We start from the raw sequence: 26,485 nt of genomic DNA, 5'->3' as shown, positions 1-26,485 counted from the left end.
TCTCATGATAGATAAATAATCTTGATGTGGGTAATAAAGAACTGGCAGTAATTGTGAAGATCATAAGACGACATTTAGATTTATACATATATCATTCTGAAACTTGATTTTGAGAAGTTCAGTTGCTTACTGTGGAAGACCAACAGTTCTGCATTCCGTATCAGCTCAAGTCCAAGCTGCTTGAACATGTCAGTTGAGACACCAATAAACTGGCCCTCTCCAGTTTCCCATGACTCGTAACCCCAATAAGCTGCATATTCCACTGAGGGAGGTACCACGTCTTACATTCATACCTTCTCATCAACCTCTAGGGAGATCTCACAGTTAAAAACAGCAGCCTAAGGAAAACAGAACTGTATACTTCTTAAGCCAACTAAAATTTCCTAAATTATTTGAATAAATGCTCTGTGCTTAGCATCAAGTGGCTGAGATTCATTTGAGCAACTGCTTTCACCTTGACGTAACTCACTTGACTTCATACAGAGAAAAATGCCAATGGCAGACGCAAGAAGGAAATAACATGTTCAAAATGAGATATCAAATGATAAGGTGTTTAAAAGCTGAGGTCAACTTCAGACCTGCTAATATGCCCATTTCAACCACAGAAATACAGGTTTGCGATCATAAGTATTGTAATTGTCTTCAAACCCTTTAATTCAAGAAAGAAGTTGAAAGTTTACAAAAAGTCAAAGGTAATGAGACCACCTCACCTCAGACGAAGTTTAGGATGTTTAGAGCTTGAAGTCATTTCTTCTGGATTAATACAGAGAATGTCATCTCATTTTGAGCATTAACACTTACTGGAATTTAAAACAGTTAATTATAAATTAAAAGCTGATCCTCCTTTTTACTCAGCCCCTAACTATAAGCTTAATTACGACTGCGCAAATGTATAATTTTCATTTTTTAGAGTTTGTGATACTTGTGGTCAAGTCTGGGCATTACAGTAAGAAAGCCAAATGTTTTTGATAGGTGTTATGACAGTTATAACTTCAATGTCTACTGGAAAATTTTGAAGATGCAAGAATTTGTCTCTCAATATTATAGTTGGCATTAAATAGAAATGTATTGCCAAAGGAAAACTTAAAAATTACATACTTTTAAATTTTCATCTGCGATTTTTTTTCCACCCAAGTTCAATGCTTCTCTGTGTCCACCCCTCCTTCTATATTCATCTTCCTCCTTCAGTGTTCTTTCAAGTTATCTCTGGATAATAAACTCAGTATTTGTACATGTGAAAAAGTCTTTTGTCCTCACTCTTCAATGATAATCAATCAGGGAACAGACTTTAGATAGCCATTAGAAAGAAAATAATATTTTCAGTTATAATGACACTTCAGCACATTGAAAGTGTTATTCTACCATTTTCTGACTTTTTTCTGATGAAAAATCTAATTGCCTTTTCTGTCCACTTAGCCTCATTATAGGCTTCATTTTTTATTGTCCTCTCATGTTACTGTAAGTATTGAGCTGTTAAATTGTTTTTTGTAAAGTCCAACTTGGGCATGGCATTAATGTTATCCCTCTCCCCTCTCCCGGCGGGACTGAGGGTTGAACTCAGGGCCTTGCCCTTTCTAGGTAGGTGCTCTACCACTTGAGCCATGTCCACAGCCTTTTTCCCCCCGCTTCTGGTTATTTTTGATAAGGTCTCACATTGAGATCAGGCTGGCCTGGACAGCAATCCTCCTATTTATGCCTCTCATGTAACCGGGGTGACAGCTGTGTGTCACCACACCCAGCTTTTTATTGGTTGAGATGGGGGTCTGGTGAACTGTTTGCCTGGGCTGGCCTTGAACTATGATCCTCCAGATCTCTGCTTCCTAAGTAGCTAGGATTATAGGCTTTAGCCACTGTGCTTGGCTATATTTTTTGTTTTGAGAGTTTTTCTTCAACTAGGATTATAACTTCTATGGTATCCATGAATGAATGGGTGATAGAATAGTTTGTTGTTAACTTTCATTGTCATGTCATGGAGCCCTGTGAATTTCACAAGTTTTTATGTTTATTTCTAGGTTTGGGACAATCTAAATGCAGGGGCCTCCCCACTCTTGGGGAGTCCCTGAGAACCGCATCGCTTGCAGGTCAGCCTGTTTCCATCCATGCCAAGTTGGCTCCCACTTGCAGCAACTCTAGGAATTAGGGCTTTCCTGGTTCCCATTCTTAGCTAGTGTGGGGGTTTTGCAGCTGCAGGTAGCACAAGGCACAGGACAGTAGCCTCAGCTCCCATCCCTAGATTTGTCAGTCAGTCTGACTCCTTCTATGAGCAGCAGGTCTTCAGCTGCTCCTTGCTATGACTATAGGTTTGTTGAGAATTGTTTTCCTTGCTGTGAGCTTAAGTGTATATTCTTAAGTTATTAATTTTTTTGGTAGTACTGGAGTTTGAACTCAGGACTTCACACTTACTGCTTGAGCAATGCTTCCAGTCTTTTAAAGTATTATTATTATTATTTTACTATAGGATTTCTGTGTATGGAGAGGGGCAAAAAGGATTCTCCTCAGTTCACCATCTCAAATCAACTGGACCCTTCCTTCCACATTACATTTTTTTTTTTTGCTTTGGTACAGATGTTTCTAAGAAACCAGAGAGTAAATTCATCCAAAAAAAATGTTAACACTTTGCCTGTCCTTGCTGGAAGTTCTTAGTAATTAGAACCATCAAAAGAGATTGGAAGAGTTTGCTTTATTCAAAAGAGGTAACTTCAGGACCATAGTAAAATCTGAAGACATCCTAATAAAAGTGACAGTGATACCTCAGTAAAAGTGCACAAAAGCATTAGGTTGGTCTGACCAATTGTCATTTCATCCTGACTACTGTTAGTTATGACAAAAAGAAAACAGAGTAAGAGCCAGTCAGGGTGGATCACACCTGTAATCCCAGAACTTGGGAAACCAAGATGGGGGATATAGAGTTTGAGGACAGCCTGGGTTACACAGCAAGTTCAAGGTCAGCCTCAACTACAAATCAAGATCCTATCTCAAAAGAGAGAGAGAAAAATTTATGAAATTGTTAAGCATGAAAAAGACAAAGAAAGCATAAACTTTCTTTGGAAAGAAAGAAGCAGTGAGGAAGGGACCAGGTCACACCAAGTGCTGCCGAAAAACATAACACAAGAAAACGCAAGCGCTCTTGGTGTTAGCATGCTCATGATAAAATAACAACTTATAAAAAGAAAAATAGGGCTGGCAGAATGGCTCAAGTGGTAGAGCACCTGCCTAGCAAGCATGAGGTCTGGAGTTCAAATCTCAGTACCACCAAAAAAAGAAGAAGAAGAAGAAGAAGAAGAAAAGAAAAAACAACAAAATGAGATGTGCAAGAGAGAGACTGCAGAATTTAGGAAACAAATTAATACTGTACTCACCAGGATCCAACTGGGAGCCAGATATCATACTAGTTATTACAACAGAGAGAGTTAAAGAATTGCTAGTTAGGTACAAAGAATTGAAAAAGAGTAAGAGAACACTAAGATTTTAGATAAATATATATATATATGAAAAAAAGGATCTCCTGCTCCCAGGGCTGTAGGGGGAAAATGGAATAAATTATAATAATTAAAACTGAGAAGTTTTGAGAAGGGACCCCAAGAAAGTGGGGGGGTCAAACTGCACACTGTATAAAAAGCCTCAAAGCTCAGAGAAGTAGCTCTGTGGAACCAAGATCCAAACCTCTAAAGAAAGAGGTACTCCTCCTGGGGCATGGTGGTGCATACCTGCAATCCCAGCTACTTAAGAGGAGGAGGTAGGAGGATTGTTGCCAGCCTGGGCAAAAGTGTGAGACACTATCTGAAAAATAAACCAAAGCAAAAAAGACACGTGGCTCAAGTGGTAGAGTGAGACCCTCAGTTCAAGCTCCAGCATCACCACCAAAAAAAAAAAAAAAAAAAGAAAAGAAAAGAAAATGAAAGAAGAAGGGTTGTGACCAGCTGATGCTGGGGTCTTTGGGGAGTGATGAGACTGGTTCTACAAATGTTAAACTACTGTGACTCTATAACCTAGAGCTGGCAGTGCTGCTACTGGATCTGACTGACTCAGCAGGTACAGAGGTGAGGCTTCGTGCCACTGAAAAAGAGAGGACACCAACAGAAGAGGAGGAGGAAGTGCCTCTATCCCTCCTAGCCTGTCAGTCTCTCTCTGATTCTCTCTGTTGGAAGCACCTGACAGAGAGCAATTGGCAAAGCAGAAAGATGGTCTGCACATTCCCAGCCCCAGCACTGGTAACAAGAATAAGAGCAGAGGTGGAGTTCAGAGGATATTTAGTAACTGGCATGAAGGCCCAAACCATCAGAACAGAATGAACATAGGTTTTTTTGTTTTTTTGCTTTTTGGTTTTGGTGGGATTAGGTTTTGAATTCAGGGCTTCATGCTTGCAAAGCAGGTGTTCTACCACTTGAGCCTCCAGTCCAAGGTTTTTGAAACAGCAAGAAAACAGGTCTAAGCCAGCATGATGGATCACTCCTGTCATCCCAGCTGTGCTGGAGGCTAAGATCAAGAGGATCACAGTTCAAGGCCAGCAGAGCAAAAATTTGGTGAAACGGGTCTTAGCAGAAAAAGCTGAGTGTGGTAGCACACACCTGTCATTCTAGCAAAGGTGGGAAGCATAAACTAGGAAGATCACGGTCCAGGCCAGCCTGGGCAAAAAGCAAGACCCTGTCTCCAAAATAACCAGAGCAAAAATGACTGGAGTTGTGACTCAAGCAGTACACCTGTTTAACAAGCACAAAGCCCTGAGTTTAAACCCAATACCACAAAAAAAAAAGAAAAAAAAAAAGAATGGGGTGGAGGTTTATTTTGCTTAACACTGTTATATGCGCCTCCTACCACAGTGCCTGGCACATAACAGGCACCCAGTAAATACTGAAAGAAGGAGGGACTTCAATTGATTCTGACATGAAGTTGCTTGAATTTTTTTTTTTCAGTACAGGGGTCCGAACTCAGGTCCTACATCTTGAGCCTCTCCACCAGCCCTTTTTGTGTTAAGTATTTTAGAGATCCCAGGCTGGCTTCAAACCTTGATCTTCCTGATCTCTGCCTCCTGAGTAGCTAGGATTACAGATGTGAGCCCCCAGCCCCCGGGGCTTAAATTTCTTTTTCACAGTTTTCTTTGGCAATGGTGTCTCCTGTCATGCTGGTAGATCTTCTAACTTGTAAATAGTCATCAGTTATAATCTGGACTTGAGTAGCCAGTATAAACCACACTAGACACTTAGAGCTTCTGTGTCAATGGAGACAGAAAAAAGTAAAACACAGTTTCTGTCAATAACCTACAAAGTGCTCATAGAATCCACCTTCTACAATGTCAGTCAGGAATGTTTTTGGTTTTGTTTTTGTTTTACTTTTATTTATTTATTATTTTGCAGTACCGGGGCTTGAACTCAGGGCCTACACCTTGAGCCACTCTGCAAGCTCTTTTTTGTGTTAGGTATTTTCAAGATTGGGTCTCACAAACTATTTCCCCTGAGCTGCTTTGAACCACAATCCTCCTGATCTCTGCCTCCTTAGTAGCTAGGATTACAGGCATGAGCCAAAGGGGCCTGGCCAGGAATCTTGATACAACAGAATATTTCAAAACTTTTTCTGTGGTGTTCTTTGCCATTATTCTAATATAAAACTATTCTCTTTTTTTCTTCACTAGGATTCGTACCATTTATTGCTATCTAAATGACATCTTCATGATCTGTGTAAGAAATTAGGGATCACTTTTAGAGATTACTTCTTTGTGTGTATTTTTAGACTTGGGAGTTTTGGCATGACTCCTTGTGTTCAGATTCAAAACTAAACTTTTTTAGAGGATGTAAACCGTAGACATAAGGAAATGCTTCATTGCTCATACTGAAAACATTTCATATGCGGAATCTGTTAAGGGTTGGGATCTGCTTCCTCACCTATTCAGAAAAAAAAGCTAAAATAGAAATCATACTTTTTATATTTGATTGGTTTTTTTACTAATAAAATCTGAGTAATTTCTGTAATTCATACAAATTCTGTAGGCATTGATTTTTTACTTTTAAGTTCTTCTGTAGAAAAATGATGTGTATCTTCCTTTTGTTCTTTTTATTGTGGTGCCAGGGATGAAACCAGGGCCTTACACATGCTAGGCAAGGGCTCTACCATGAGCTACACCCTCAGCCCCTACCAATGCTGTTTTAAACAGGTTACCTTGACAACAGAATGTTTGGGGGGAAAAGTCATCACACTCAAATATGCAGTTATATATTTTATCAAATGATGATTTGAAAAGAAAAGCTAGGAAGAGAAGGAAACTGGGGGAAGAAAAGAGGAAGATTGACATGGATACTTTTAACACCTTCTCCTCCCACCAGCACTTTTAGGTAAAGACAATAATTTGCTGTGAACCCCTTCGCTACTTAGCTTTGGAGCTCTTTGAAGGATAGGTGGGAAGTCAGTCACGTCCACCTTTTCCCGTTTGCCCGGACCTTAGAGGATAAAGTCACAGCCCAGATCCACTTAATGACAAGCACACCTAGAACACTGCCCACTTCTCTCTGAAACACTTTCTCTCCCTTTCCTAGTTTCTGTTACTTCTAGAAAGAACTTCTTGGAATGTCTCTTTTGGCCCTTAAAGTTGTGGGTGTTGGCAGGCATAGGGAATCAACATTTTGTAGGTGTCTCTCCCCAAATTCTTAAATGCCAGGGGTTCATGCAACTGGGTCTGTCTCCAATTGCCCGTTGTTACAACCTGGATGAAGGACAGACACTAGCATATTGGTGAACTTGACATTTCTGGCAGACTCCTGACCACTTGAAGGTACATTGGTCATTCATGGTCAGCAGATCACCGTTTCAGAGCTGTTGCTAAAAACTACAGCTCACTGCTAAGGGCAGGGACCCCATCAGTACCTATAACCATGCCTGTTATATATTCAATGCCCAATAAAGTTTTTTTCTCTTATCTTTATTTTTTAACAATGAAATTTTACTTGCATGTTCTTTTTTTAATTTGAGAGTTCCCTGAGGCTATGAGAATGCTATCTTCTAGAATATTCATAGTTCTTTGTGTATTAAATCCATGAGGTACTCATTAAATATTTGTTAGTTATTGGACAAAATACAAGGAAAATAAAATTTCCATATTATAAATAATTATTTTTAAAATATTAGCAACAACAAATAAGGAATATTAAAAATGTGGTCCAAGAAAACTCCATGGTAGTTCCTCAAAAATTAAATAGAAGCTGGGCACCAAGTAGCTGTGATCCTAGCTACTCAGGAGGCTGAAATCAGGAGGATCGTGGTTCAAAGCCAGTCCAAGCAAATAGTTTGAGAGAACCTATCTCCAAAATAACCAGAGCAAAGTAGACTGAAGTGTGAGTCAGGTGGTGGACTGCCCCTGAATTCAAACCCCAGTCTCACCAAAAAAAAATAAATAAAATATTTTATATATATATATACAATGAAATATTATTCAGCTCCAAAAAGCAGTGAAATTCTGACACATGCAACAACATGGATGAGTCTTGAGGGTGTTATGGTCAGTGAAAAAGTCAGAAAGCAAAGGACAGATCTATGTTCTACTCATCCGAGGTGTCTAAGGAGTCAGAGTCACAGACAGAAAGCAGAATGGTGTTTCCCAGGGGCCACGGGAAGGGGGAAATGGGGAATTATTGTTTAATGGGTAAGAAGTTTCAGTTAGAGAAGACAAGAAAGTTCTGGGATGGATTGTGGTAAGAGCTGCACAATAGTGTGAATGTGCTTAGTGCTACTGAACTATATACTCAAAGATGGCTAAAATGGTAAAATTTTATGCTATGGATATTTTACCATAACAAAAATTTCTGAAAAAAAAATTTAAAGAATATAGGTCAGGTTTTTTTGTTCACTGCAGAATCCTCTTTCTTCCTGCTTATCAAAACAGGTAGGCAGGGTCCTTAACCCTGACTCTAGGATTCCCAAAGAGGTTGTGGAGAGGATTCCGAGTATCAGTGAACTAGGATGAAAAAAGTTATATATTTGTTTTCACTGACCTTTCAGTGAGATTTAACAGTTCCTTCCAAGGGGCAAGGGAAATAAGAACGAGTATTAGGGGGTGAATATGCATGCATGGAAATATCACAATGAAATCTCTTTGTATAATTAATAGATGCTAATAAAAAGTGAAAATTAATTTCTTTCCATTATAAATGTAGGCTTCAAGCCAGTACTGTTAGCATTATGTGTGATTGAAGCATCCAATAAAACTGTTTCATATTGCTTGATGTTACAGGCATCTTAATGCGTTATTTAAGCTCATCATCTCTTCAAAATTACAGCCATTAGATCTGTTGTTAGATCTTATCACTTAATGCCTTAAAAAAGAAGTATACATAAAAAGAATATTGGTTATTAGAAAGTATTATATCTGACATTATTTCAACTCTTTCATACTGCCTATCACTTGCTAGGCAGGCACCCTACCCCTTGAGCCATGCTTCCAGCCCCCGCCTTTTATTTCTTTCTTTTTAAATCTTCATTCTCTCAAGTGCACATTGGAGTTGTGCAAAAGCAGAGAGGAGAACTCAGTTGGGTTCTGTTAAGCCACATGTTTAAGAGACTTGCAAATGTGGGAAGCGAAGCCAATCTTCTCATGTTTTGTTTTTGTTTGTTTGTTGATTTGGGGAATTTTTTTTCACAAAATGTTACTTATGTTAACATATAATGAAGTTATTATTTTAATGACTTAATATTTTAAAAATTTCTCTATTTTTGAGGAATGGGGATGAGCTCAATGGTAAGACATTTGCTTTGTTCAATCTCCAGCACCATATAGAATTTTTTTCTCCCCATCTTAATTTTTGAAATGTAAATAGTAATGGTTATAACCCATAAACAAAATTTATTTGGGGTCCTCAATATTTTTTAAGAGTGTAAAGGAGTCCTAAGACCAGAAAGCTTAAGACTTGATGGTCCAGTTTATAAAGTGATCAGACTAAGATGTTAGCAAACTGACATTTTCTATCTTAGAATTCTACCCATTACCTCAAGTTAATCAAGGATTAGCCTACCTCTTCTAAATTCAGATAACCCCAAATTGTCTGTGAACATAAACAGTTGTGTCAAATGTGAGTTAAGTAGTACCTTCTGATAAATAATTCAGAGTCTGCAAACTTCTGGGCCAGACTTCATTGCTATTGGGTCAAAATTTATGCCTGCACATAGAGGATGGTAATTGAACATCCTAACACAAATTAGAGGTTTGGAAGAAACATACCCTGTAATTGTGCACCTTATCTATTCTGTGGCTTCTTAACTATAACCCACTAACTATAGAGTTCTTAGTCTACTTAAACATGCAATTTAAAATCCATTATCCAGCAGTATAATTCGCAAAGCCTGTATAAAGACTAGTTACGCAATAGTAACATCAGAAATACAGTCATAGTTTAAGATAGGTAACTCCATCTCCTCTGCAGTCTGCACAACGTTTTGCTTTCTGAAAGTTTCCTAAGGAGAAATATCACTGATAAATGCTGACTGAAATGAAATGTGTTAATTTTTTTCCTTTGCAGGATATCAGGTCTTATCAAATCACTTACTGTCAGCCAGGCATGGTGGCACATGCCTGCGACTCCCAGGACTCTGGAGGCGGATGCAGATGGATCGCTATCATAGCAAGACCCTGTCTCAAAAAACAAAAACAAAAATCACTTACTAGCATAGTGGTTAAGAACATAAAGTTGGGAGATAGATGCACTTGCATTCAAATCTCAGCTCAGATACTCAGCACCCGTGTGACCTCAGGCAAATTGCTTACCCTCCTTAAATCTCAGTTTACTCATCAACAAAGTGGAGATACTAAAACTTTTACTCAATGGACTTAAAAAGAATTAAATTAAGTAATGGGTAAGAAAGAACTAGTCACAAACCCGATCCACAGTGAGCATATGATAAATATTAGCTACTATTTCAAATACTGTTACAGGCTCATTATATGACTGCACTAGTTCTAGAAGAAGCAGAAGAGAGAAACCAAAAGCCTTCCTGTACTTTTTCTCTCTCCTTGGGAAGTACAGAGACTAATAACACCAGGTAAGATGGATGGGGGAGATGTAAGCATGTTTCTGTCTGTCTGATAAAAGCAAAGGAAATTGCAAATCTCATTTTATCACTTAAAAAGGAATTCTACTATTGATGTCTTTTTTTTTAATGTCTTACAATTGATGGTATTGCATTACTAAACTGGAACAGATGTTTTATAAAATGAGAAATAAAATGGTGGCATATCTTCCACTCATGTCACTTAGATCCTATTAAATACAGAAATTCAACTTTTTTTGTGTGTGTCAACAGTAGGGTTTGAACTTGCTAGGAAGGCACTTTACCACTTGAACCACTCCACCAGCCCTTTATTATGTTGGCTATTTTTGGGAGAGGGTCTAACAACTATCCGTCCGGGGCTGACTTCAAACCATGGTCCTCCTGATCTCTGCCTGCTGAGTAGCTAGGATTATAGATGCAAGCCACTGGCGCCCAGCTTGAACTTTCTACTGAAAAATAATCCTGCACCCATATAACGTCCCAAAGTGTTTCTTCTGTCACTGTACTTATCACACTATCTGTCATCTGCCCCTACCACAACTCCAGCTCTCAGCCCTAACATCCTTATCTTCTGGCACAGAGATATCTCTTAGATTTGTTGAAAAATTGCATGCACAAGCTTGATCTGACCTCATTCACCATCATTCTGTAAGTCTCTGAAAAAGTGTAACCAAAGGATGTCTATTTTTCTTCTCGGAATGAACTGTCTTTAATTATAGTGTCTGGTTTCTTCATGCGTGTGAATCTAATCTAGTCAGCTACAATATAAGCTTCTCAAGGTAAAGATGGTGTGAGTCTGATCAATGTTTGCCTTTCTCCGCAGTGCTGGTGGCATGGCATATGTTTACTGATCAATTGTCTAGATGTTTTCTAGACTACATAAGGAGATATGACCATATTCCTGCTAATTAGACTATCCTTGAATTCCTTAGGCTACCAGAAGAGTTTAAACCCTAAGAGTTTCCTCCACAGCTACTGATTGTTTATGGAGCCTCTGTCTGCTGATGGGGAGAATCAGACCTGTGGTAAAAGAGTCACAAACTATAGAGTAGATGGTTTGTGACCTAGCTGTTGATGTCAGTACACCCCTCACAGCCCCTCAGATCCTTTTTTTTTTTTTCATCAGTTCTGGAGTCCATCTCCCAACTTTTGTTTGTTCTGCTTCCAAAGAAGCTCCCAGAAACCCAAAATTGCTTCCGGGGAACTATAGCCATTGCCTGACTGGTGCCTGAGCACATCAAGCCCAGCTCCTTTGCCCCAAAGGTAAAGTTGTGAGGTGCAACTTATGTTCCAGGGTTCCAGGGCTCCCCTCAGTATCAGGCCAGGGCTTCATCTGAAACTGCATTTGTTTGTTTGTCTTTGCGGTACTAGGGCTTGAACTTAGGGCCTACATGGTGAGCCACTCTGCCAGCCCTTTTTTGTGATGGGTTTTTTTCAAGATAGGGTCTCATGAACTATTTGCCTGGGCTGGCTTCAGACCAAGATCCTCCTGATCTTTGCCTCCCAAGTAGCTAGGATTACAGATGTGAGCCACCAGCACTGGGTCCATACTCTTTTTAAGCACCTAGTGAAACAATTAAGATCTGGACTTAGCATTAAAATGGAAAATATCTTGGGTCATGATTTAATTTTAATTTTTTTTTTTTTGTGGTACTGGGCTTGAACTCAGGGTCTATGCCTTGGACCACTCCACCAGCCCTTTTTTGTGGGTTTTTTTGAGATAGGTTCTCTCGACCTATTTGCCCAGGTTGGCTTTGAATCGATCGCTGCCTCCTGAGTAGTTAAGATTACAGGTGTGAGCCACCGGCGCCCAGCGTGATTTTAAAATTTTACAGTATAATAAATCCTTGTTATTCACTGTAGATATATGTTGAAACTCACTCTGAGTAATATAAATGATGAATGATGCCAGACTGTGGAGACTTTCTTCCCTGACTATAGGAAGACATATTTGTTCTGCCTTGAGCAGGATGACAGGAATAAGGAAATGAACACGAGGACAGCAAGCAATAAGAACTAACCAAACATTTCACAACCAATTCTAATTTATTTACCCATGATATTTAGCTAATTCTGTTTTTAACGACATCTGGCTTTGTGGATGAGCACCTTACTGAAACTAAAAAGAGAAAGTCATTTGAAGAGTATCTCCCTGTGTTTAGAGAGTTGCATTTATGGGTTTCAAGAAAGTCAGGGGAAAAAATGTGCCTTCCCCCTACACAGTAGCTGAGTCCAGGGCCTCTGGTGGTGATAACTGACCTGACAGTATGTTACATCTAAGAGGGTAAAAAGGCACTAGACTTCATGGTGGCTAAATTTAGTATGGATCTTTGACTCAACCTTTACTCAGAAGTAGTGAATCATCCACCCATAAGGACAGTATAACCTGTAAATAAGCTTCTGCCCTGGGTTCCACACTTAGCTCTGTCCCTCCTGGGCTATGTCCATCTTTGTGAGGAAAAGTAACTGCAACAGACATTTCTACTGGGATCCCACAACTCACCCTTCTAGACTGTGCTCCTCACAATGGGAGCCCAAATGGTCTTGAACTGCTGAATCTGTTGTAGTCACCGATAACAGAAAATCCAGGCAGGATATGTGGATGTAGTGAGGATAATGATAAAAGTTTATTAATGGTTAAGAGAAAAGCTACAAAATAGCCATGCTGGGCCAAGTATGAGGTAGATGAGAGGGCTCTTCTGGTACCCAGGTGCTTTTAAAACCTGTGCTAAACTATGGGAGAGAAAAACCAGGGTGATTCTTGATCACCGATAATGGAGGAATGGGGAAGGGTTTGGGTGGTTCCTTGGCTAGGGCATGAAAAATCTGCACATGTTTGCAATTGAAAAGAAGGCTCAGAGAAAGAGAGAAAAATGTTCAATCTGAAATACAATATTAAGTCATGTATGTGTTAAGAGTCCTGTACTTTCCCTATCTTGGCCTGCCTCAGATCCTGAGTCAGCCTCTTTCCAGGTTCTGTCTTCCTGAAGGCAGTCATTCCCAGAGCAAACCCTGAATTACTGTTAGCCTTTAGCTATGCCGCTTGCTTGCAAAAGCTAAGACCTGGATGCTGATAACCACATGCTCCCAGTGGCTGGCCATCCAGTTATCACATACTCCCAATAGCAGAGGGGCCCTCCAGACGAGCTCAATCTGTTCAGGATGCCATGGTGACACTCCAGATGACCTCAAACTCCCTATAATCTCATTGCGATAAAATAAAAACACCATACCCACTGCTGCCATGACAGATCCAACCATGCCCAAATTAGGGAAGAAAAGAGGTGGCACCTTGATTCCTGGAAATCTCCTCCCTCTTCCTTCTCTGTGAAAAGTTGGCTCTAGTGACAGCATGCATACCACACCCCCTCCTAATCCAGTTAGTTAATAGAAATCCAGACCCAGATCTGCTCAGAAAGAAGCTGCCTTTAGAGCTGAGTTCCCCTACTCTACATTGGCCATTGAAACCAATTTCCTGCCTACTCCTGGAACCTGCTAGTTTTTTGCAAATGGTATTGATTAGGAAAGAACCTGCAATTTCAGTCACATATACACACTCTCACCTGAAGAAGAGTTAAAAAGTGACTTTTTGGCAGGGATGAGGGGTTGTATGGCCAGAGCCTGGATATTCAAGTTGGACTACACACACACATGCAGCAATTTCCCTTATTGTGCAAGACAGAGCTAGGGTAGGAAGAGAAAGAGAGGAGATGGAAGGAGGAAAAAAACAAATGTATACAGAAAACCATTTTCCTCTATATTCATGCCACTCTCAACACTTGACCCAGTTGTGTGGGAATTTTCTCCACACCAAGCAATTCTCCAATTCTCAATGCACACCAATGGGGTGTCCTATAACTTAACTCAATTCTGCTACAAACTACCAGGAACTAGTGCATACTCCACAGGTAAAAGGCTCAGTCCGACTAGACTGCCTTCTCACCAAATACCCATGAAACACCAAGTTGTTACCTGTACTTCTGACAGATTAGCTCTAAGTGGGAGGCTGTAAAACCTCTTCAGGTTCAATCATTTGCTAGAATGGCTCACAAAATTCAGGGAAACAGTTACGTTTACCTGTTTGTCATAGAGGATACAACTCAGAAACAGTCAAAAGAGGTAGGAAAGGGGCACTTATAGCTCCTTTACATTCTGGACAGAAAATTCCAGCAGCCACTGGGCAACATGTGCTTATCTTTTTATTCCTCCCATGGCCAAGGTTGAGCACCAAGATCTGGCCTTGAACCTTCTCTATAACCTGCATCTGGATTAGAGTTAATCCACACACTCAGGACATTGGTATCTTGAATCTATCCTATCCTGTTTCTGTGGATTTTTTTTTTTTCAGTTTCTGGGGTTTGAACTCAGGGCCTACACATTGAGCCACTCCACCAGCCCTTTCTTGTGATTAATTTTTTTCAAGATAGTGTCTCATGAACTATTTTCCCAGGCTGGCTTCAAACCATGATCCTCCTGTATTCTGCCTCTTGAGTAGCTACGATTACAGGTGGAGCCACTGGTACCTGGCTTTGCCTTTGTGAATTGTTAAGTTTCACTAAGAAACAACCAGAAAAAAGAAACTAATTTATAAATCTGTTTCCACTGTAAAACAAAACAATTAAAGTCTAAAAGTCTCTGAACATCCTACTGGAAATAAGTATTTCTAACTCAAGATTACATTTGATGATGCTTAGTCTTAAGAGTCACAATGAATTCATCCGTTGTATGGTTGGGTCATTCAGAATTACACAACTAGATCTTTCAAGCAAAAAAAAAAAAAAAATCCTATTCAACACCACTGAATTGAACTTCCCATTGCAAACATTTGGCCTAATGGGATAGTCATGTTACTAAAAAGAAGTTGAGACTGTTCTGGTAGTGATGGCATATTGTGTGCCCAGTAGCTTTTTTTTTTTCCAGTTGTTGGCATTATAAACTAGAAGTGCAGGTTCAGCCACTTCCCTGGCACTTGAAAAGTTGATGACAGGAGGCAGAAAGACCTGTCACAGCTGATTTCATGTCACAGCCTGTTATTAAGCCCAGCCAAACTACCGTACTTGCAGTGGTTCAGGGATTTAAAAAAGGATTCCCCAAGGCTATGCAGCAAGAATATTTCTAACATGGGAAGACTTAAATATAATCCATAGAAGTAATTTTTTTTTGGCAGCCCTGAGGCTTGAACTCAGGGCCTCACGCTTGCTTCAGCCACTCTATTAGCCCAGGAGTAAATTTTTTTCATCTACCCTCTTTGTCAGTTGTCTTGCTGCTTGCCCTCCCCTTGTCTACTGAAAAAGTAAACCTAGAAAAAGCTGTGAGTTCTGAAATCAGTCATCCTGGCCTTAAATCCCAACTTGATGTCTGGGCCAGGTTCAACATTTCATTTTTCTCATCTGTAAAATGGAAATATAAATGAAAATATAAATCTGAGGGGATTTTTAGTGGGATTAATTGAGATTTTCAAATTCTAAGCACAGTGACTGACCAGTAGTGCGTAGACAGGAACTGTTTTGTTGCTGTGTTACTGTTAAAATAAGATTAAATCCACTGGGCATAGTGGTGTATGCCTGTAATCCCAACACTTGGGAGATAGAGGCAGGAGGACTGAAAAATTCAAGGCCAGCCTAGGCTACACAGTGAGGCCCTGTCTCAAACAACAACAACAAAAAGATAAAAATCAAGCTAAGATACAAGTTTGGAATGAAAAAGCCAACAAATTAATCACAAAACTAGTAAGAGGAGAGTTTAATGGCAAATAATCCATTTATCAACCTCTCAGTTTCTTCTTAATCTCCTCACACTTTTCTAACACTACACCTTATACACACAGCTTCGAAATATGGTATGGTTTATCAAAATATATGACTTTACTGCAATAGACACTTTAATGCTGTTATTACTTGATTTTACCATTTGTTTGCTATTAAAAAATTTGCCTATTGAGAGATTTATAGACACATGAAATAAAAAATCATTTTATTTTCATTTTAAAATTAAATTATCATAGTATGAGAAAGACTTTAAATGAAATTACATAAAACATCCTGAAGTTATAATTTAACACACTTTTATGTGGTCTAAAAGGGATTTAGCCCAGTTCAGTTGGATCTGTGTTTTCTGTCCCGTTCAGGATTTAAGGGAGCTTGGGTCTGAAAGTCTGGTCCTTTCTACCAGCTCAGAGGGATTCAAAACCTCCAGAAATCTGCCAATGAGAATGTACCTGAGACAAGTAAAACTCAGAGCAGTCACCAAGGTCTAGGTCAGAATCAGGATTTTCTCTGTGGTGCAGACTATCTTATTTGAAAGATTAAAATAAGTGCAAGGTGGAGCAGGCAGTAACACTCACATAGCACTCCTACTTCTTCATATGCTGCCCGGCCTGTTTTGGTTGGTTGGGGCCATGTGACTAGTTCCGGTTCATGGGCTGTAATGGGAATTGATGTGTGTCACTTCCAAGTTTAGGCAGAAAAAAACACATTCTATAGAGTTTCTTCTTTTGTCACTCTAATCTGAGTGGCCTCGTGACCCCTGAGTGAGTGTGGAGGAAAATTTCACTGGTACTGCATGCCAGTCTGGATTCACAGGTGAACACTATTTTTGTTTTTGTTGTGTTAAGCCATTGGGGTTTCAATTGTTTGTTACTATACCTTAATTTAGTCTGTTCTAATTCACAGACGTTGCCTAAATGTCACAGTTCAAACATGGTTCAAACACCCATCACTTATGAGCTAAAATTTGGGAAAAATTTTAATCCTTTCTCTGCTCTAGTTTCCTCATCTATGAAGTGATGGGTGTTTGTCAGATTAAATAGCATAATGTGTGTAAATGGCTTGGGTGCATAGGAAAAAAGCTCAAGAATGCCAACTGTATTGTTATTCCCAGGTCACCACAACCCCAACTAAACTGAGATGTGCTTTTCTCTGATTTCCTATAGCACCTCTAGAGTATACTTCAGTGTCTTACACCATATTTGTATCTATATCCCCCATCAATCTATAAATAACTAGAAGCCAGTGGCATTGTCATATTTCATTTGCAAAATCTGAGCACCTAGAACACTATTTGTCAATAGTAAGTGCTCTACAAACATTTGTATTAGAGATAGGCCAACAAAAATTGTTTTTACTATACTCACAAACCATTCAACACAACACATCTGATAATATGTGTAGATTTTTCCCTCCAACACCTACCAAGCAATTCTGGAGCAGATACTGGGTGGTTGTCCTCTAATTTAATTTGGTTCTGACACTATCTACCAGGAGAGAGCATTAGATCCCACAGTTTGAGGGCTCAGTCCCACCAGGCTGCCCCCATTTCAGATGTCAGTTACAAGTTCTGACTGACAGCTGTGAGTCAGAGATTCCCAGATGCCCAGGTTCCATTGATTTACTAGAATGGTTTGCACAGAACTCAAGAAAAAACTTTACTTGCATTTACCCATTTATCACAAAGGATACAGGTGACCAGCCAGATGGAAGAGGTGTGGAAGGGCAAGGTATGTGGGAATGGGCACAGAGTTCCCAGGCCCCTCGGGGAGCTCCACTCTCTGGGAACTTCCACGCGTTCAGCTACCCAGAAGCTCTCTGAATAAGTGCTTTGGGGTTATTTATGGAAGGTTCATTACATAGGCATTATAGAATCCTTGGCTACTGGTGATTAACTCAACTTTCAGTCCCACTCCCTTCCCTAGAGGTTGGGAGATAGGGCTGAAACTCCTAACCTTTTAGGATTGCCTTGGTCTCTACTGATACTATATATTGGTCCCCAGCCACCAACCATATCATGAGCACACTGAGGACATCCATAGCTCAGGAGATTCCCAGGGTTTTAAGGGCTACATGCCAATAAACAGGGATGATATCAAACATGTGCATATATCTTCTTAAAAATCACAGTATCACAATTCATTAAATAACATTCATTATATACTCAGTACAGTATATATAGACTACATCTATATAGGCCTTTTGCTGATTGAATTAATAAGCAAATGCATGATTATAGCTTATCTTTCCTTATAAGTAAATTAACTTTTAAAAAGGTAAACCCAATTAACCTAGTGCCTACAAACACCATTTCATTCCTTCTGCTACTATCTCTGTTTTCTTCTCTCATAGCGGAATGTCTATCTGTTTCATTTACATTTGTGTTCTCTTCTGGAAGGAAGGAAGGAAGGAAGGAAGGAAGGAAGGAAGGAAGGAAGGAAGGAAGGAAGAAAGGAAGGTAGGAAGGAAGAAAGGAAGGAACTTAATCACTGAAATTTTGGATTGTTGATTATATCCAGAACACTATATTCGCCCTAGTTCCCTCAGCCCATCCAGGACTGGAATAAAAAGCACTTAGGCAGCTTTGGATATCCCAGTCACCCCACCAATTTTTGAGGGCTTGGAAAAAGCAGCTCCTTTGAGTGCTGACCGCTAGACTACTGTGTTGTCCACACTTCCTCCCTGACACAGATGTAGCCTGGGACTTGGTTTGTGCTATCCATGTGAGGACTAAAAACTTACAGTCTTTTATGCCCAGGAAGTGGCCTGTCCCGGTAATAGGCACTGCCTCCTGAGCCTTAGTTCTGTTTCTGCTTGCACAGCATACTCCTGATTTTGGAGTGTTTAGCTTAATTATACCAAGAGTTGCTAGGAATAAGACCTTGCTTTGTTTTGCTGGGTCCTGTTTAGAGCTAAAACTCCTACCACAGATGCCCATTCCACATTAATTAACCCTGGTAAGCATCCTAAGGCCAGTTTTCTGTCTCTATGGAGTCCTGAGTCTTTATGCTCTGCATCTCACACCCATGCTGGGGAACCTCGCTGAACCCTGTGCTCTAGTTGGCAGGCAAACCATTTGTTTTAACTATGCCCACTTTCCTTGAAGTTCACTGAGGCCCCTTTGCCCTGCTGAGCTGCCAGAGCCCTTACCTTCAGTTGGGCCCATGGCTGTCTTCCACCACCTGGTCTGGGTGGGTGTGCAACCATGTATCCTCTGACCTTCCTCTCTAGTCTAATGTCAGTGGGGTGCCTCACAGAGCAGTTCTGAGATGGCACAGTTGAGAGGTCACTGGAGTTATTTTGTTTCCCCATTGGCATTTAGTACTATAATGACTGCTTTTTATTATGATAAGTGTATTTTAATTGTAGAGCATCACAAATAAGTTAATGGTGTTGGGACCTTATATTTTTATGAGATATGGGCATACAGCAGTGCACTTAGTGCATACACATTACTTTATTATGTTAAATTAAACCTTCCCCGTACCTTAGCTTAAAGTTTTGATGACTCAATATGCAGGTTTTCAAAGGTCCTAGCCAGTTGCCCTATTGTAAAGTTACCCTGTAAACAAGCTTTAAACTACCTTCCTTCTTGGATCTTACTTTTGTCCTCCAGTCCTTCCTAATATATTTTGCTTTCATTGGCTGGCCTGTATCTTTACTGTCCTGCTAAATAGATGGAGTGATTTCTAAACAGTGACTTCTATTATTGAGTTTAAGGAAGTTGGGAGGTAAAATTAAACCTGCTGGTTGTAAGTACAATTGTCAGTTCTCAGGAAAGCAGCTGCTGTGAGGAATCTATCCCATGCTTCTGGCAGCAGCAATGACCATAAAGCTTCACCTTTCAGATGTCCTGGAACACCCAGATGCCATCCCGGAAGTGGCAGAGCATTGCACTTGTACTCAAACAACCATCTTCACTAAGGATGCCCACAGGGCCCAGTAAAGACAGCTAACGATGACTGTTTAATATGTGTCAGGCATCGTGCCCTGTGTTTTACGTACTTATTTAATCACTGTAGTGTTTTGGCAAGGTACATAGTATTATTATCACCCCTGTTTTACAGATAAGGCAGCTGAAGCTTATGTGCCTTTAGGTAACTTGGCCAATGTCACAGCACAGTGTCAATTAGGATGGATTCAACTTCAAGAAAAAAAAACTTCTGAGGAGTGGCTTATCCTGGAGCTTCTACAAAGTTAATGAGTTTAAGACTCACTTGGGGCACTCAGAAACACAGATTCTAACTCACTAGGGATGAGGTCATGCATTATAAGGGACTAAAGGATGCCTGAACTTGTCAGCAGACCATACTTTGAGTAGCAACTGTGCAAGCCACAAGAATACTTATTGCCCACCTAATGAGAGGTTTGGAAGTAAGTGGTTCCAGGATTGATCCAGCAGCTCTTCAATTTCCTTCAGGACACAGACTCTTTTCATCTTTCCCATGTGCCATCAGAAGCAAGCTTACTTTGTGATCTTAGGCTATTTCCTCATGGTCACAAGATGGCCACTGTGCTCCAAGCATCACATACACATGTGGCTACAAACATGATTCATTCCCCAAGACTGGGCAAATTCCCAGCTGAGGGAAACCTAACAAGAAAGACATGGGGATGTTATAAATGAGATGGGAGAAGTGGAAGATAAGAAAGCTGATGGGTAGGCATTACCCAGTGTCTGCCAGAGCTGAGGAAGAATTCAAATCTATCTACATCCGAAGCTATATTATCTCCCATCTGCTAAGTTACTCATAGCTGAGGTAGCTTGGAATTATGTCAGAAGGCAAGTTTAGAATGGGATTGTTCTAAACATATTCAACTCACTCTGCCAGCATGAAGAATGATTGAACTATTTTTAAAAGGAGGGGAACATGAGCTGGGCATGGTATGGTACATGACTGTAATCCCAGCTACTCGGGAGATCGAAATCATGAGGATTGTGGTTAGATGCCAATGGGGGAGGGGTGGCAGAGTTAACAAGACCCCATCTCAGCAAAATAAGCTGGGTATGGTGGTCTGCACCTGAAATCCCAGCTAGGTAGGAGGCAGAGGTAGGAGGATCATGGTCTGAGGCTGGTCCAGCAATCCTACTCAAAAATTAACAAAAGCAAAAAAAGAGCTGAGGATGTGGCTTAAGTGATAGAGCACCTATCTAGCAAGCACAGAGGCCCTGAGTTTAAATCCCCCAATACTTAAAAAGAATAAGGAAGGAGTCAACCATGGTGGTTCTTGCCTATAATCCTAGCACTCGGAAGGTTGAGGTAGGAGGATCAAGAGTTTAAGACCCCTCTGTGCTACATAGCAAGTTCAGCCTGGGCTACACAGTGAAATCCTGTCTCAAAAAAACAAAAATTAAAAAAAAAAAAGGAATGGATCTGTTTGGAGCCCAAAGGCGAACAGCCAAAGAACTATCCTTATATAAGGCAGAAATTATTCATCTGGCTTAGATACACCCATAAGAATATCCCCTTAAAAGATTTAGCTTGATCATGTTTGCCAAGAACATTTGTGATTCTTCATTTGATTTGTCAGGTAATTAGACACCAGAAAGTGAGGCGGGGCTCTCCGGTTAGGCTACACAAGCTTTTGTTTCCCTGACAGTACATAGTTCCCACTGACAAGAAATACCTGGACAGAGAGGCAAACTGAGAGACAGACCCATGTCCAAATTGCAATTTAATATGCTATAAAAGTAGAACCAGAAGTCACTGTGAAACGAGCAGAATTGTTTAGGAGATGATGGGAAAACATGAACATATGGAACAAAATAAAGCATAATCTATATCCAACATCACATACGCAACCTAATCATTTCAGAACTAAATGTGAGTGATAAAGCTATGAAGTTAGCAGGTAAAAATACAGACTGGCCAGGCGCAGTGGCCCATGCATCTAGTCTCAGCACTTGCAGGCTGAGGCAGGAGGATCAGTTGAGCTCAGGAGTTCAAGGCCAGCCAGGCAACATAACAATGCTACCAGAAAGCACAACTATCTACCTTGGTCCTTGCATCCAGTGACAGAAGAATTCAGGCAAGATGTGAAAATGTAGTGAAAGTGATAACAAAGTTTATTAGGAAAAGAATACACTTTGAATAGACTGAAAGCGGGTCATCTCAGAAAGGGAGGTGGAGAACGAGGACAATTATTTTTACCCTGGTACAAGTTTTTATTGAAGTGGAAGAGGCATGGAGCCCTAAATCCCTTCCTAGGACCAGCCCACAAAACTGGATTGTAAGACTAGGGTAGGTCTACAGATTTACTAAATGTACTATTATTGGATAACCACCTGAGCCTTAGGGTCTGGTTTACAGGTCTTGGTCTTGTTTTATTAAATAAAGATCTATTATTTCAGGAACTGATTGATGTCAACCCTTCCTAGCATGAGTAGGTAACTCAAAATTATTTTGTATGACAGCCTATGACTTGGTGGGCTATTTTGATCTTAACAGAGGCTGTTACATGTTTTTTTCTCCCAGAGAACTTGAAAAATCCTCCATTTTAGGTTTTCTTTGCATATCCCCATCTCTCATGCTAACTGCTATTTAATAGAGAGACCCCATCTCAAAAAAATATATATATATATGTATCTATATCAGTGTATATGTTACTTAGAGGCAAAAAAGAGGTTTTTTTTAAAGTTTTTATTTTATTTTATGGTACTGGGGTTTGAACTCAGGGCTTCACACTTACTAGGCAGGTGTTCTGCCTCTTGAGCCATTCCACCAGCCCCCTTTGCGTGTGTGTGTGTGTGTGTGTGTGTGTGTGTGTGTGTGTGTGTGTTGGGTACTTTCCAGATAGGGTTTCACTTTTATTTTGCCCAGGATGGCCTCAAACCATGATCCTCCTGATTTCTGCCTACCTAGTAGCTAGGATTACAGGCATGAGTCACTGGCACCCAGTTTAGAGGCAAAGAATGAACTTTTAAACAATATTTCAAGAACACAGTGAGATACCAGTTTACATGATTAGACTGATCTCTCAGGGAGCACCTAAGAGGGTAACCAGTGAAGCAATGTTTGTGGTTCTGAGGAGTTGGAAGCAACTTGGGTGGCCATTAATGAGAAAGTGAATAGACTGGAAACAATGAATTAGACATGCCCCATAAAAATATGAATAGATCTTTATAATATAGTACTTAGTGACAAAAGATGTATAATATAATACTTTATGTAAACACTAGAAATACAAGCATATAAAATGACACACAGTTTACATAGCATTCAAATAAAAAGAAACACATGAAATATGCTGAATTGTTTATGGGAGTGGAGTATGGTAGTGAAATAGAATGGATGGATGAGTGGATAAATATCTAACTAGGATGGGGTGGGTCTTCATAGAACCAATAGTGATAGTGTGTCAATAACTGAAGAATGTATTCATTCAACCCTCTGCATCTAAGGTCCAAGTATGTCATAAATGAACATATGCAGGTATGCAGTATTCAGATGTACTTATCTATATATACATATATAGATGTAAAGTTTTTAAGTTAAAAAACAAATGCAGGAAGATTCTTGTTCACTCATTAGTTTTCTTATGATTTCTTTCTGATGTCCTGACAAAAATTGAGTCTTGGGATCTGCAAAGCTGAATCAGTGCCTAGGCCTGCGCTCCACTGAATAATTTTAGTTCAGGAACATCACGGCTCTTTCTAACTGCAACTGGGAGTTTCTTAGGTAGCAGTTAACCACGAGTGATGGGGGAATGCAAAGGGAACCTAACATGAGGATTTCTCAAGGTCTTTGAGAGAAAGGCATTGTAATTAAACTTTCCAATTCTTAACAGCCTCTGTTAAGATCAAAGTAGTCCACTGATACTGGGCTCTTGTCCTGGTGTAGTCAATGATTGAAGATGCCAGAACAGGAGTTAAAAGTTAAGACAAGCACAAAGTTTATTGAAAGAATAGCAAAGCACCCTGATGGGTGGGACATAGTGAAAGAGCTAAGCCAAAGAAAGGCTGAAGTCCAGATAATATGGGGCATTAACTGACTTAGGTCCCAGTATTCTGTATTTGTGATTGGTTGGCACCTAGTCAACTTCTCATTAAATCTGACCACCTGTTCATCCCTCTCCTTATGGAACTGGACATTCCAGGAGTGTCTGGTCGGCTTGTCCTGGCCTTGGAAGTTGCCCAACTCATCCTGGCCATGGGGCCCACTCCCCACATTGTGCAGCTGCATCTTGTTGCTGTGGTGAGAGGCTTGTTATTTCTCTGAGAAGCCGGTTGTTTCCCATGCCTCTTTAGATGTCTGCTTTTAAAGTGCCTCCCTCACCCAAAATGGAGTCACCTCTGTCATTGCTCCCCTTGAGGCCATGGGATATCACAGGACGCTTTTAATTCTGCCATTCACCTAAATTTCATCCCTTCTTTACTCAAGACTAAGCCAATCAGTGTGGAATCACAGTTCCTGGGATTGAAATCATTTAGGGGAGAAATGAGGCAGAATAGATAGATGAGGAGACAGGGAAATTATTTTTAATAAGTATTAAAAGGGCCAGATTCAGACATTGATATGCGAAAATAAAATCCAAAAAGTCAAAACAGCTAGCCCCATCCCACATCCTTCTGGATGCTAACTTATAAGAAGATATAAAGGGACTCTCTGCATCTGCCTTCTTTGAGAAGTTAACAAGTTGCAAGGCTCCTTAAATGGCTAGAGTAATTAGAAGAAGAAGAAGAAGGCAGGTCCCACAAAAGAAAGACCTAAAACTCACCATTTTCCCTGTGTTTTGGGTGGGCCTAGATCACATCTCCATGCTGTAGCACCCATCTTAGCCACCCATATCCACTGTCTATGATTAGGGGTTGCTAGACATGACTCCACCTCTGAAAGTGTAAGACTACAGATAAGGACCACCATTTTGAGTCTTTACTCCCATTTCCTGCATGGATACAGGAAATGTTTCTCCCTTTTTACCCCATTTCTCCCTGCTTTTATCCTGTTATACTAAAATGAACCCTTGCTAAAACTTCCACCTGTGAGAATCTCCTTTTATATGTGAAACATCTTGAAATTCCTTTCCTAATAAACTTTACTATCACTTTGACTACGTTTTCAAGTCTTTCCTGAATTCTTATTGCCTGAATTCTTCCTTGAATTTTCTCCCCAGATACAAGAACGAAGGTAGAAAGCTGAGTTGACTTTCCTATAACAAATTGGAAAGATTTTAGCTATTAAAGTTGGTTTACTCTTTCTGGTTAGTTAGCATTGTCCTCCCTTTCCTTTGGATAGGAAATGATGCATTTTCATGCTTGGTTCTACTCATTTACTGTTTCTTTGTCTCCATAAGTTCTTCAGTTGGGAGAGTTAGATAAACTCACTTGAACTGATAGTTCTCCTATTGTCACTATTGCTACTGTAGATAATTTTCTTTTTTCAATGTAGGTTTTTTTAAATGTAGGTAGCCTTTCTTGTGTTTTAGAAAGAACCCTTGATATTTGAGGGATAGCATTTAAGGTGAAGATACTATAAATAGAAAACTAGCTCACTGACTTGTAAACTGGCATTTCAAATGGAAAAAAAAGTAGAGTGTGTCTGTAAATGGAAGAGAATGTTTGCACAGGAGCCAACTGTTGTTTTTGAATTGACCTTGATGCTAGGATTTAACCCTTTGTTCCCAATGACATTAAATGAATTGGTTTCTAACCATTTGGAATCACAGGGAAACAGGCAAAGTTCTAGAAATAAAAGAACAAACAAAGCAAAGCAAAAAAAAGCAAACAAAGGCAAAGTTATAAAATCCCAGGTCAGCCTGAATTTGAAAATTCCATAATCTGAAGGGCAAAACAAAAAGTCAAGACATGTCCTTTTTGGCCTGGCTTTTTATAAAAGCAAGTTATAAGATATATAACTAATGTATTTCAGGAAAACAGCTACAAGTGAAAAGGAACTGTTAGAAATATCTTCCTGATACATAAAAATGTCTAAATGAATATACACGTAGTTTCATAATACCAGCAGGGAACTTAGGGCAGCTACAAATGTGTCTAAATTATGTGCTTTTTAATACTAGCCTAGCTCTAAAGGAACATTATGACTTTGACTTTTTGCCCTCTACCTCTTAAAATGCTATTTGTATGCGTAAGGTGTAACTTACTGTTAGTGACTAGTACTCCAGTTTGCCTCTAGGCTAGACTAGCTGGGAATGAACTTGGCAGAAGCCAGCTACTCCGGTCCCTTATCTCCCACAAGATATAGGACCTAAAGGCAAGGTTGGAACAAATTTTAATTGCATGCCCATGGACGAAAATCCCTGGACAAAGCCACTGCAGTTCTAGAAACAGAAAAATGGAATTAATCCAATCAAAATGCCAGTGTTGAGGAAATAATTCAGTAAAAGGAGTTCTCAGAGGAAGAGCATTTTCCTCAAGGAAGTATTCAAATACAGCATTACTAAGTTGATAAGGAGTAGCCTTGAAAAAAGGCACTTCTTTAGGGTTTTATTCAAGGATAAAGATTAATTAAGTTATGTAATCAATTTCTGGAAAAAAATTATTCCAGCCACTGTCATGTGTATCCTGGTATATTTTCCAGTTTGGGAGTGGAATTTGAAAAAAGGAGAGAAAGGCATGAGACCATGAGGGGTTAGAGTTTTATTCATTCCCTTGACTTTATCAATTGATTCCATAAAATTACGTATGGAGGAAGTAAACACTAAGCCTTATCAGTCATTTATATCTAACATGA

The 26,485-nt window shown here is 39.8% G+C and overlaps 1 long non-coding RNA gene across 3 annotated transcripts in view; it reads right to left on the bottom strand.

Annotated features, from left to right (window-relative positions):
• The window catches only part of LOC141420808 (uncharacterized), a 77,477-nt gene that overhangs the window by 38,859 nt on the left and 12,133 nt on the right, over positions 1-26,485 (bottom strand). For 2 of the 3 annotated variants that reach the window (XR_012445461.1, XR_012445460.1), the window contains exon 2: positions 9,528-9,610. This is a non-coding gene — a long non-coding RNA (uncharacterized lncRNA). Of the gene's footprint in view, positions 1-9,527; positions 9,611-18,944; positions 19,064-26,485 lie in introns of those variants that run through there. The other variant, XR_012445462.1, reaches the window with a different exon arrangement.

This window comes from Castor canadensis, chromosome 2 (assembly GCF_047511655.1).
Source record: "Castor canadensis chromosome 2, mCasCan1.hap1v2, whole genome shotgun sequence".
NCBI lineage: Eukaryota > Metazoa > Chordata > Mammalia > Rodentia > Castoridae > Castor > Castor canadensis.
The sequence above is the reverse complement of the archived record's forward strand: the minus strand, read 5'-3'. Positions and strand labels throughout refer to the sequence as shown.